The sequence below is a fragment of the Alosa sapidissima genome, chromosome 16, assembly GCF_018492685.1.
Source record: "Alosa sapidissima isolate fAloSap1 chromosome 16, fAloSap1.pri, whole genome shotgun sequence".
NCBI classification, from domain to species: Eukaryota; Metazoa; Chordata; class Actinopteri; order Clupeiformes; family Clupeidae; genus Alosa; species Alosa sapidissima.
Window position 1 is genome coordinate 503,379 of NC_055972.1, and position 15,000 is coordinate 518,378.

At 45.4% G+C, this 15,000-nt stretch overlaps 1 protein-coding gene across 5 annotated transcripts in view; it reads right to left on the reverse strand.

Moving 5' to 3' along the window:
• Positions 1-15,000, reverse strand: part of vcla (vinculin a) — a 133,103-nt gene that overhangs the window by 116,598 nt on the left and 1,505 nt on the right. The window lies entirely within an intron of this gene.

Below are 15,000 nucleotides of genomic sequence, written 5' to 3' on the forward strand. Positions count from 1 at the left end.
TGTACACACACTGACAAATATTGAGGCAAATTGTAGACCCTTCCATATACAACTATCAGTATCAGTAAAAATCAGTATTCTATGTAATTTGCACTTTCAGAAATAAGAGATGCTGTATGCCTATTTTCAGTTTTATAGCTGATTGTCTTATTTTGTTTACAAGTTACAGATGGAGTCTGGGTACTTATTGTAGGCTACTGTTTACATCTTACACACCAGGTTGTTGCAGATAGCTCAGGGAGAGACTGTATGACAATAGGTGGTACAGCCTTTCTGCATTTTTGTTTTGCTTTTCCCTCAATTGTACCAAACTCGTACTGAACCGTGATGTCTGAACCGAGGTATGAACCGAACCATAAAAACACATAGTTTTTTTTTGTTTAATGTGTACGTTGACCAATCTGTGGCGGGGCGCCACAAAATCAAAATTGCCACATTTTAAATTTAATTTAAAATATTTAAATGAAAGATAAGATAAAAATCCTTTCATTGAGTTGCGCTTTTTACGCACGCAGCCTTTCCTTGCCCCACTCCGCTCTCTCTTGCCCCACCCCGCTCTCTCTTGCCCCACTCCGCTCTCTCTTGCCCCACCCCGCTCTCTCTTGCCCCACTCCGCTCTCTCTCTCTTGCCCCACCCCGCTCTCTCTCTCTTGCCCCACTCCGCTCTCTCTTGCCCCACTCCGCTGTCGCTCGTAACAAACCCGGCCCCCTCCTCTGCATGTGGATTTAACAAAACAACGTGTGTATAGGACGATCCGGCCCTGACACACACACACACACAACACATCTCTCACAACCATTCACTATCAATCTCTAATGTCTCTGCACACATATGGTGCCGACTACAACTCACTCCTGCACACACACACCATCTATGTCTACTATCATCTAAACTACCAGCACACACACAAACTCATACACACACACTCACCAGACTCACACATATGCACACACATACATCATCATCAACAGACTGCATACAGGGTGCATTCTAGTGGAGGGCAAAGCAAGAGAGAGAGATAGAGAAAAAGATTGAGAGAGAGAGAGAGGGGAAGAGGATGAGAGGCATAGGGAGAAAGAGGGAAGGAGAGATGGGAGGGGGAAAAGGATGAGAGAGAAAGAAGAACGAGAGAGTGGGAGTAAAAATGTGAGAGTTAGAGGGAGGGAGAGAGAGAGAGAAGAAAGTGGCTGGCATTGATTGGCCACTCTGATGTATAATTAATAAACCTGCTGAAGGCCATCGCTAACCACAGCTAACAGAGTGTGACCACAGCAGTGAGCACACACACACCCATGCATGCACGCAGAAACACACACACACACCCACAAACACACTCATACACACACACCCATGCATACACGCAGAAACACATACACACACACACCCATGCATGCACGCAGAAACACATACACACACACACACCCACACACCCATGCATGCACGCAGAAACACATACACACACACACACACACACACACACATGCATGCAGAAACACATACACACACACCCACAAACACACTCATAGACACACACCCATGCATGCACGCAGAAACACATACACCCACACACCCATGCATGCACGCAGAAACACACACACCCACAAACACACACACCCATGCATACACGCAGAAACACATACACGCACGCAGAAACACATACACACACACCCACACATGCACGCAGAAACACATACACACACACACAAACACACTCATAGACACACACCCATGCATGCACGCAGAAACACACACACACATACCCATCCACACACACACTCATAGACACACACCCATGCATGCACGCAGAAACACATACACACACACACACACACCCATGCATGCACGCAGAAACACATACACACACACACACCCATGCATACACGCTGAAACACATACACACAGAAACACATACACACACACACACCCACCCACAAACACACTCATAGACACACACCCAGGCATTCATGCACAAACACACATGCCCACCCACCCACAAACACACACACACACACTCATAGACACACACCCAGGCATTCATGCACAAACACACATGCCCACCCACCCACAAACACACTCACAGACACAACACCCAGGCATTCATGTACAAACACACACACACACCCACGAACAAACACGCACAAACACACACGCACGTACAAACACACACACACATACAGTAGCCTGTAGGGCGGTGGTAGTGTAGTGGATAAGGAGCTGGGCTAGCGTGCAGTAGCCTGTAGGGTGGTGGTAGTGTAGTGGTTAAGGAGCTGGGCTAGTGTAGTGGTTAAGGAGCTGGGCTAGTGTGCAGTGGTAGTGTAGTGGTTAAGGAGCTGGGCTAGCGTGCAGTAGCCTGTAGGGTGATGGTAGTGTAGTGGTTAAGGAGCTGGGCTAGCGTGCAGTAGCCTGAAAGTTGTCAGTTCAATTCCCGGCTTCCACCGCTGTGCCCTTGAGCAAGGCACTTAACCCCAACTTGCTCCGGGGACAATGTGATCCCTTGTAATATAGCTGACATATGTAAGTCACTTTGGTCAAGAAGTGTCTGCTAAATGTAATGTAATGACTTGTCACATACACAGTTACAATATATAATAACAGCATATAACGATTTTGAAGTAAGTTGCATATCCCTTGCCATTTATGGTGCGAGAATAGTGCCTAAAACCACCCTAATGTCCATTTGATCAACCAACTGATCGACCAACTAAACATCATCTCATCCTGCTTACTGATCCACCAACTAAACATCATCTCATCCTGCTTACTGATCCACCAACTAAACATCATCTCATCCTGCTTACTGATCGACCAACTAAACATTATCCCATCCTGCTTACTGACGTATATCAGAATAATTGTCTTTTTATAAGCAGCCTACATATACCTAATTTAACTTGTACGTACGTACCCAACATGGGCCTACATGTACCTAATTTAACTTGCACGTACCCAACATGGGCCTGCATTTGCCAACATATACCTAATTTAACTTGCATGTACCCAATAAACTGGTAGACTAAATGCACCAAAACAAAAACCTCGGCAGAGGTAGACTACAAATTTGTTGTTGCATGACAAAGCCTTGGATATGCTGGTAGACTGTGACTGTGTGACTCATGGAGAGAGAGGGGAGCGTACCTATGTTCCCCGGGTCCTATGTTCCCCAGGTCCTATGTTCCCCAGGTCCTATGTTCCCCGCTTTGTATGGGACCGGGGAACATAGGACCCTTTTTTTTAAAACCCTAACCATAACCCTAACCCTAACCCCGAGTGGGGAACATAGGACCTGGGGAACATAGGGATGACCCCAGAGAGAGGCTACATCGGCTACATTGTTTACTTGTGGAAACAGAGGGCCCATTGTCACGTGATACAAGCACAACGAATCAGGGAAGGGAACATGGACTGGTCATCTGTTGCAGATGGTTGCATGACCCATTATGAAATGAAATGAAATTACGAAAAACGTGATTTACGCAGCTGCGTGAAATGTGAGTACAACTGCAGCCGCTTGGGGGCAGCATAAGTCCGCTGTGGCGTTCCGCGGTCGAACCTGACGGAGCGTTCGACAGCAAGGGCTGTGATTGCCCGAGTTTTCAGTGTGTTGTTTGTCGGTGTTTAGCAGCCCCTGCAACATGCTAGTATACTGTAGCCTAAAAGCTTTGTACATAATGTCAAACATCCCTGCTGAAAAAAACAGCCTGACCAGCTAAAGGTGGTTTGCTGGTTGACCAGCTTCTTTGACCACCCTATGATGGTTGACCTGTTAGACCAGCAAAACTCTTGCGAAAACATACCCAGCTTATGATGGTAATTCAGCTGGTTTTGCTTGCCGTACCACCTCAAGCTGGTCATCTTACCTGGTGTTGCTGGTCTATAGTGCTGGTTTAACTGGCCATGTCAGCTTATGTTGGTCATTCTAGCAAACCAGCATGACCAGCTTGCACCAGCTGTATCCCACAAGACAGGCTGGTCACACCAGCATGACCAGCTTCCTCAGATGGTCACGCCAGCATATCCAGCTGGTGGCCCAACCAGCTACACCAGCAAAGACCAGCAAGAGCTGGAAGAAAACCAGCAAAGACCAGCTAAAACCAACTAACAACATAAGCTGGTTTCTGGCTGTTTTTTTCAGCAGGGATAGTTTTAAATTCAGTGGCAGGATTTCTTGATTGTACAGTGCCTTTCTCTCAGTAATGTTTTAAAATGAGAGCTTCGTCACCTGGCAGTAGGCTAGCCTTCGCTTGCTAACAGAACATAAATATGCTGCCCAGTAACCTCGTGAATAGTTCTGTTACGTGAATAGTTAGTTTTTACTACACTAACGAGGTTGAAATATAGCCTTTGCCTACAGCATACATTTCTCCCTCTCAGCACTTCACAACATAGCATGGACAGCTTTGTTCGCCCAGCGAGAAAGAGCGAAACTACAGCTGATACGTGACGTGAACCATCCTGTCTTCGTCTTATCCTCCGTTATGTCAGCTGAAGCCCGTAGGCTATATGCACATGTACCGGCCACTCCTTCACGTGTACAGCACGTCTTCTGTCAACATTACTATTGCGAGTATTCAGTTTCTGGTCAATCAACTTCCCGTGACATGCGAGATTTCAAGATGGCGGCGCCCGGAAAACTTTGTAAAGGTACTGTCAGTATAAATCGTCTTGAAAATAAACTACCAATGAAGTGTGGAGCTACTTTGAGCCTCGTACATGGTGTAAAACAGTGATTTATTTGCATGGCTAGCCCAATGCCCGAGGCACCCCCATTGCAAACCTGTTGGTAGCATCGGCTAACTAGCACCAGATTTCGGAGTGCAGGGGACAAGCCGAGATGGGCTATGAGACAAAAGTTCACACTCGGTATCATGTTTCAATACACTTTAGGTCAATATCACACCAAACTTATCCTTTAAGCCTTCACTATAAGCCCATTTGATGATAATGTAACAAATGGTCTTGCTCAAAACTCCATCATTATGCTTTAATGTTATGGTGCATACCCGTCCTTGAAGTCTTGAGTTAATGAACATTGTGTGATGGTAATTCAGGCGCGCCTGCACACACACACATACACACACACTGTACACCTGCAGACGCGCCTGCACACAGCACATTTAAAACTAACATGGAAGTAGGGCATTTCAAGAGAGAAAGAGCAGAATATGACAGCAGTGCATTTGTATTTGTTTGCTCATAAGTGATATCATCAAATAACACTCTGATATACCCATGCAGAAAACTGATAATGACCATGACAATGACAGCCCCCCCATGAAGTCTCATTCCAACAAATCCGGCCCACTACCTAATATGAGTTTGACACCCTGTGCTAATGGATAAGGTTCTAATGGCTAAAGTGCCAAAGCTAGCTTCTTGATAAACACACAGCATTAAGGAGCTAATGGATAAGGTTCTAATGGCTAAAGTGCTAAAGCTAGCCTCTTGATAAACACACAGCATTAAGGTGCTAATGGATTAGGTTTTAATAGCTAAAGTGCCAAAGCTAGCCTCTTGATAAACACACCCTGTCAGTTCATGCACTGCAACATTCTGAAATGCAGGACAAGATCACTCCCCGCCCCACACACACACACACCTCTCCACACACATAAACACACACACACACACACACACAAATATGTAACAATCAGCCCTTTAACGTTCTTTTTAAACAGCTGTGTTACTATGAACGCACAAGGGGTTCTTTGGAATGAGAGTAGTAATCGATCATAAGAAAACACTGCAATACTGTCACAAATACTTAAAGGAGAATTCAGAATCCAGTATCTTCACAAAGTTTAGTGTTTGCAGCCATCTTGAATTTAGTCACGATAACTCGAGCAACGAGTAAGAATGAACAGGTATGATAAGGGATCAGATTCCAAAAATAATTCAGTGGAAATGCATGGATTCCAGTTGCTGCTACTTTTAGAAACTGGAATCCATGCATTTCCACTTAATTATTTTGGGTAAATGGATGTAAAACAGTGATTTATTTGCATGGCTAGCCCGATGCCGAAGCACCACTATTGAAAAAGCTGTTGGTAGCATTGGCTAACTAGCGCCAGATTTTGGAGTGCAGGGGACAAGCCGAGATGGGCTATGAGACATACGTTCACACTCGGTATCATGTTTCAATACACTTTAGGTCAATATCACACCGGAATTCTCCTTTAATGCCTTATTACACAAACAAATATGCATAAGAGCAGGTATACTGCCGTTAATAAAGCACACAGCAACCAACAAATATTCACACGGCGCTGACCACAAACAAGAAAAGACGCACCAAACAGTTCAATTGAATGACGCGCTTAGCGCAGTATATTATTATTGCACCAATTATCCCGTGCAACCACACAATACTTGAATCCGCCAAAAAATACCAAAAAACGCGCCAAAAAATACCAAAACGAGATAGATCTCGTAGAACGTCGGGCAACGTTAACAAGTGAAGCTGAAGTTTGGGGTCCGGGCACGTCCTCTTGCTGGAGACGCGCGTATGAGTTACAGTCTATGCAATTGCACAATGTTCTCTCCTCTCCCCCATTAAAGCAGACTCCTACAAAGTGTTTGAAGCGCTATCAAACCAAAGGGACTAGCTTTAACTCTCTGTAGCTGCAGCAAACAATACTGGCGCCACGTATTCAAACACATCCGCACTTGCTGAATCTCTCCACGGCACCCCCCACACATCCGGCGCACCCACCTAAGCAAGCTCGGGTGCACGGTCATAGGAATCGCGGGTGGCCGAGGCCTTAAAGAGACACCCCACATTCTTACCAAAACCACAGTGGACAATAAATATATTACACAGATACACATATGAATATCATTCCTCATACATAAACATTATATGAAATCAAGGTAATGTTCTGTGCAATAATAAATGTTAAGGAACACTTAAATTATTGTGACGGTGTCACAAATACACACACACACAAACACAAAAATAAACATACACACATATACACAGACACGCATGTATACACACATATACACACACAGACACGCATGCATACACACATATACACACACACTCTCACACACACTTCTGTAGAGTAACTCAAGCTGACACCCTCCCTGGCTAATGTAGACTTGGCTGTTAAAGCAGACAACCAGGCAGACCGATACACTGGTCACCACCCACAAACACACACACACACAAATATACATACTCACACACCCACACACACACACTAGGGCTGGGATAAATCTAACGATTCATTTTTTCAGTCCGATTTGATTTTGATTCGATTAACGATTATCTCCCCAATAATTGACTAATAGCAACTTATACATGTTGATTCCAAAGGTTCCAAAATAAAAAAACTATACAAGTGCAAAGTAAAATGCATTCTTAGTCAGAGGTAGCAATCAATAAAGTTCAGTAGTGTATAGGTCTAATTGAGTGCCTGTCACTTTAAGACGTTCGTGAGGGAATCCTTGCAATTAACATTAACACAGTTAAAAGGCTGCTGATGTGTGGATGCAACATAACGTAGTTAGTTCAAATAACGGTTCGTAATTCTCCTTGGGACAAGCACTTTTGAGTCTTGGAAAACACTTTTCCATTTACATCGGGATTTTGCAAATATTCAGAGTCAATAAAATGAGCCCTGCATGAGTAACGAATACAAGCAGCTGTAAGTAAGCATGCTAAAACAGTATTCTAACGTTAGCTTTGAGATACTGCTTGATTGCATAACTTAACTTAGTTTAGTCTTCTCAATGTACTATGTTGTGATGAGACCTTAGCAGTGTTAACTTGCAGCCGTTTTGAACAAATTTGCGCAGCATGGTCACGATGCTAAGCGGATTAAATAGCAATTTAGCCCGCCTTGTTCTATGCCCGGGGTCCCCAACCTTTTATGTACCATGGACCGGTTTGATTCCTATTTTTTATTCACGGACCGGCGGGGGGGGGGGTTCAACAACTTGAAGCTACATCTATAAGTGTGAACATGCCTAACAAAATATGGGAACAAAACATGGGAACTAAACGTGCATTACGAATATAATCAGTGGGAGCCCTGCTTGTTTCCCTGCAACAAGAAGCTTCCATCTGGGGGTGATGGAAGACAGTGACACCCTCAGTGTGTTTGAAATGTCCAGTCGATTGCGCAATTTGGTCTTAGTTGCAGTCATTGCCGAAAACCCAGCCTCGCATAGATACGTGGTGGGAAACGTTTTCAGCGCTTTTACGGCTATCTCGGGATATTCTGCTTTGGTTTTGATCCAAAAACCCGCCAGAGAGGTTTCCTCACACCCGTCATTTGCAATTTCGATCAACTGCTCTTCTTCCTGCGCTGACAAGTTAGGACTATTCGGGATATTGACAAATGGGTTGCGGACCCACTCATTGGTTTGCCGTGGATCTTTGTTTGGAGGATGGGAAGTAACGCTCAAACTCATTTGAAAGCGCAACAAGGTGATCGCGCACCAGCTGCGAGAGAAAGGGCCCTGCCTCAGTCTCTCCCAAAACCCCCACTACTGTTTGGAACATATCAAATACACCCCGGTCCACTCGTCGTCCCCACAAATCAAGCTTGGCTTTAAATGCAGCGACTTTATCTGCCAGTTTAAAGACAGTCGTCATTCTCCCCTGGAGTGACAGGTTGAGGTCATTAAGCAACCCGAATATGTCACAAAGGTAAGCGAGTTTTGACACCCAGTCCTCATCATAAAATGTGCAGCTAACGGTGACTTTTTTTCTGTAAGAAATCTCTGCAGCGGCTCTCGCAACTCAAACACTCTGGCCAGTGACCTGCTAAAGATGCTTGTTTTTTGTTGCTCATTCTAGCAGTTTAGCTAACTTCGTGTGACACTACCGTTCGCCAAGAACTGATCAAGTGAAGTGAGCTGACCTGAGGCTGCGCAGCGCTGAAGGCAATATGTAAAAGTGTTGAAGGCGGGACAGACAGACGTAAGAAAATAGACCTTGCAAAATGCAAACATGCGTGCAATCAAACAACTGCATATAGGCCTATGTCATGTAAAAACGTGACATTATTGCGAATTAAATTTAGTTTAGTTTGCATGCATTTTTTTAAACTCATGTCGTAGGCTACGGCCCGGTTAGGAATGTCCTGCGGCCCGGTACCGGGCCGCGGCCCGGTGGTTGGGGACCGCTGTTCTATGCAATGCTTCTATGTGGCAACAGCAACCCTTCAACAATCGTGAATATTTTGTTAAATGGACATGCAGAGGAGGGGCAGCGGGCTCGTGACGAGCAGGTTACGAGAGGGAGCAGACGGGGCAAGGAAAGGCTGCGTGCGTGAAAAGCACAGCTCAATGATTTCATGGCGCCCAGCCACAGATTAGTCAACGCATGGGAAACACTGAAGGTGTAAAATTAAAAATATTTAGCGGCACAAGTTATGCTTGATGAATCGACGCGCATATTTTATAACGTCATCGATTACGTCGACACGTTGTCCGAGCCCTAACACACACATATATACATACTCACACACACACACAAATATACATACTCACACACCCACAGACACACACAAATATACATACTCACACACCCACAGACACACACACATACTCACACACACACACACACATACAAATATACATACTCACACACACACACACACAAATACACATGCTCACACACTCACAGACACACACACATATATACATACATACTCTCTCACACACACACACACACACACAGATATACATACTCACACACAAATAAACATACAGTACTCTCTCACACACACACAGACCACCCTCACACAGACACAGCCAGTAGAGTCAGCATTCAGATGGGCTAACTTTAGCTATGCTGCAGTTTACTGCTTGAGCTCACTACTGACAGGTACAATTCATATCCGCAAGCAGTGTGTGTGTATGTGTGTGTGTCTGAGAAAGAGAGTGTGTGTTCAGGGAATACATTTTGCAAGAGCCTTGGTAGAAATTCTTTGTAAAGCCACATTGGAGTGTGTGTGTGTGTAGGTATGTATTTGTGTGTGTGTGTGTGTGTGTGGGCCTCTTTACTGACAGGTAAAGCTCAACTTTGTTCACAGGCAGCACTTAGCACTTAGAGGCTCTCCACACTAAACTTACACTCTCTCTCACACACACACACACACACACACACACATACACACACACACACACACACACCGCCGTTCAGTACAGTAAACTAACATACACACTGTCACACACACACACCGCCGTTCAGTACAGTAAACTCACACACACACTGTCACACACAGACACACACACACACAGTATGCTCGGTTGCAACTGAAGAAGCTAACATTTGACACTTAACTCCCCCAGAGTGACCTCATTATTTCCCACAACCCACACCTATTTATGCCCCCTGTTCTAACACACACACACACACACATACAGTCACACACACACACATAGAGTCACACACACACACACACACACACACTCCGACTGGTGGTTCACCATCACACACACACACACACTCCGACTGGTGGCTCACTATCACACACACACACATACACACACACACACACGCACACGCACACACACTCCGACTGGTGGTTCACTATCACACACACACACATACACACACACACACACTCCGACTGGTGGTTCACTATCACACACACACTCATACACACATACTGTACACACATGCACGCACACACACACTCCGACTGGTGGTTCACTATCACACACACACACGTACACACACTTCGACTGGTGGTTCACTATCACACACATACACACACGCACACACTCCGATGTAGAAATCCCTCTTGCTGATGTCCTGCTGGGTCTTGGCTCTGAAGACACAAGGGAGACTAGAACCCCCTTGTGCTCCACATTCTGCTCAACAGCAGCGGAACGTGATACGTCCTCTCCCAGCCCAAAACAGAGAGAGGGGGATAGAGAGAGGGAGAGAGAGGGGAGGATAGAGAAAATAGGAGGAGGAGAGAGAGGGGAGGATAGAGAGAATAGGAGGAGAGAGGGGGAGAGAGGGGAGGATAGAGAGAATAGGGGGAGAGAGAGGGGAGGATAGAGAAAATAGGAGGAGGAGAGAGGGGAGGATAGAGAGAATAGGAGGAGAGAGGGAGAGAGAGGGGAGGATAGAGAAAATAGGAGGAGGAGAGAGGGGAGGATAGAGAGAATAGGAGGAGGAGAGAGGGGGAGGATAGAGAGAATATATATATATATACCGTATACTCTTTTGATCCTGTGAGGGAAATTTGGTCTCTGCATTTGGTCAGGATGGAGACAGGGGGATAGAGAGAGAGAGAGAGGATGGAGAGAGATAGGATATAGTGAGAGTGATAGAGGGAGATGGAGACAGGGTAGGTAGCCTCGCCTGGCTGCTGGACCACAACTGCACCTTGGAAAACTAAACAACTTGATGGGGCGGTGAGGAGTGGAGCCACTGGCCTAGCGAGCCTGCATGACTGCATGACTGGCCAGGAGTGGAGCCACTAGCCTAACGAGCCTGCATGACTGGTCAGGAGTGGAGCCACTGGCCTAGCGAGCCTGCATGACTGGCCAGGAGTGGAGCCACTGGCCTAGCGAGCCTGCATGACTGGTCAGGAGTGGAGCCACTAGCCTAACGAGCCTGCATGACTGGTCAGGAGTGGAGCCACTGGCCTAGCGAGCCTGCATGACTGGCCAGGAGTGGAGCCACTGGCCTAGCGAGCCTGCATGACTGGTCAGGAGTGGAGCCACTGGCCTAGCGAGCCTGCATGACTGGTCAGGAGTGGAGCCACTAGCCTAACGAGCCTGCATGACTGGTCAGGAGTGGAGCCACTGGCCTAGCGAGCCTGCATGACTGGCCAGGAGTGGAGCCACTGGCCTAGCGAGCCTGCATGACTGGCCAGGAGTGGAGCCACTGGCCTAGCGAGCCTGCATGACTGGCCAGGAGTGGAGCCACTGGCCTAGCGAGCCTGCATGACTGCATGACTGGCCAGGAGTGGAGCCACTAGCCTAACGAGCCTGCATGACTGGTCAGGAGTGGAGCCACTGGCCTAGCGAGCCTGCATGACTGCATGACTGGTCAGGAGTGGAGCCACTGGCCTAACGAGCCTGCATGACTGTAGAACTGTAGAAACAGGTCTAACATGGCAGATACACCCCTGGGATGCTGTTATGTGCGCTGGTCTCAAAAAACAGGTCTGGACTAAGCAAAACATCAGAACAAGTTGTGTGTGTGTGTGTGTGGAGTTGAGTGACCCGTAGTGATCATAAGGTGTCTGATGGACAAAAGACAATCTCATCACCTGAAAAAATTCTGGGTCTACGCTGTCACTATAGTACCAGGTCTACACTGTCACTATGGTACCAGATCTACACTGTCACTATGGAACCAGCTCTAGACTGTCACTATGGTATCAGGTCTACACTGTCACTATGGTATAGGGCTTTGACTTTTGCCCAAAAATCATATTCGAAGTTCGTTTGTTTATTAATATTAAAATTCGAATATATTAGAATATGTGTTAATAATATTTTAACCATTAAATGTCTTCAGTAAGACCGATATTGGTATCAAACTTAAGTTCTATATGTTCTGTCCACCAGAGGGCAGTGTATCAGTCAATGTCAATAGACTACGTGCACTAAAGGTTGAGTATTTATGCGTGTGTTAAAATTGTTATTATTGAGCACAGGGCTGGGCGATAAAACGGTAGCGATATGTATCGCAATAGACATGTAATCGATATCAATAAAAAATACGTTCGATAGAACATTCATAATTAAAAGCAACACACACCTCCTGCCTTACGTTGTCCATAAATAAATAGGCTATATATATTGCATTGTAGTATGTCAAACTCTACCAGAGTAGGCGATAGAAGTAGGCCTACCTCAACACAGACTCTCCTTGCCCCGTGCACTCTCTCTCTCTCCCTCTCAACAGGCGCATCCCTTCTCAGCATGCACATGTAATCCAAACATTAATCGTGCAAGATGACTGGCTAAATTGCTATTAAATCCGGTTAGCATCATTAGCACGCTGGACGAATTTGTTCAAAACTGTTCCATTCAAATTGACTGCTAAGTTCTAATCATCTCAATCCCGATGCAAATGGAAAAGTATTTTCCAAGACTCAGGAGAAAAAGTATTCATTTGAAACTTAAACACACGTGGGGAAACTGAACAGTCTAACCAGTAGACTATGATAAACTAGAAAATTAAGCTAACGTTAGGCTACTTTGTTTACAATATTTCCAGGGTTCAACCAGTGCTGCTTTTCATTCAGACTTATCTGCACATTTATTTATTTGAGTGTTTTTCATGATTGTGTTGCCATTTCTTTTCCCTGTTTGCTTTGATTGATAACTGAGGTGATTAAAATCAGAGGAAGGTTAAGTTTAAAATAAAGTAATAAAGTGTCTATTATGTCTATGTGCGAGCTCACTAAGCGCGAACCAGCAAGGATGCTAACGTCACCTACAGGAGCCCAGATGACCAATAATAGCCTTGCTATTGAAAACAACGTTTACAACCAAATACATTTACAAAAAAATATTTTCATAGGCTACAGGTTCGAATATTAAGAGATCCCTAAAATTCGTTCGAATATCTTTAATTTTTAAAATAATCGAATTATATTCGAATAACGAAGTTCGGAGTCAAAGCCCTACTATGGTAGCCTGACGTTGTCATACTCAAATTCTAGTCAGAATATGAGTCTGATACTGCTCCATTGGGACGTAATTATGGGGCTTGCTTCAACCGATACAGGGGGGGAATGCCTCTGCACTCAATTGGATAGACCTAACCAATCAGAGCTACAAAATAGCTTACCGTGAGGTGTAGGAAGAAAACACACAAACCATCCTTCTTCTCCTATATCCCCTCCGTTTTTAAAAATAATTCTGTTGAACAGTGATATGCTACAAACATGTTAAACAGCTGGGAAAGGCTGTCGCAAATCCCTCGAACAGGTGGTCAATCAGAGATTTCAAACGAACGAGGGAACATGTCGCAATTCAAAAGCGCTGTTTTCCCTTGATGAAAGTGAAACCACGATCTCAACTTTGGCCAAAGTTTTCAGAAATAATTGTTTTCAGTGATAAAACCTCATTAAATAATTTAAATTTTCCATATGGGGTCTAAAAAGCTATGTATCCTTCTAGCCACAGCGTTTTTGTTTCAAACATAAGCCTAATCTTAGCGTGCTCAGATGACGTGATAGACCAAGCGCTGTTGCTCACCTGTCCATCATCGTAAAGCCTGATTTGATTGGTCCGCCTGATTTAGGGCGAGCATACTTGCCCCACAATGGAGCAATGCCAGACCGAACTTCCCGTGGGGCGGGACTAAGTTCGGAATGGCACCCAGGCTACTACTATGGTACCAGGTTGCTGGTTCCCCGACTAGTAGGTAAAATGTGTGCGGGGGAAGTGGTTCGGCTGAACTGCCCTTGAGTAAGACACCTAACCCCTCACTGCTCCCCAAGTGCCGCAGGTCTACGCTGTCTGTGGCACTACGGTAAGACAGGCCGGTTTAAAGGCTCCTATGTTAAGACAGGCCGGTTTAAGTGTTACTATGGTAAGATAGGCCAGTTTAAAGGCTACTATGATAAGACAGGCCGGTTTAAAGGCTACTATGCATAAAACAGGCCGATTTAAGTGTTACTATGGTAAGACAGGCCAGTTTTAAGGCTACTATGGTAAGACAGGCCAGTTTAAAGGCTACTATGGTAAGACAGTATGGTAAGACAGGCCAGTTTAAGTGCTACTATGGTAAGACAGGCCTGTTTACGTGTTACTATGGTAAGACAGGCCAGTTTAAGGTATCTGTGTGGAATCTGGTCCAGCACATTAATAGCTCATGCGCCTCATGCGTCAGGACACAGAAATCATAGCTCCTGTCCACCATGTGGTCTGAATGTGTGTGTGGACAGTAGGAATATATGTGTGTGTGTGTGCATGCTAGAGAGACACACAGAAAGGGAGAGGGAGAGAGAGAGAGAAGTGGTCAGTAGGCTTTAAATATCCATTACACACACACACACAGCGGAGAAGCT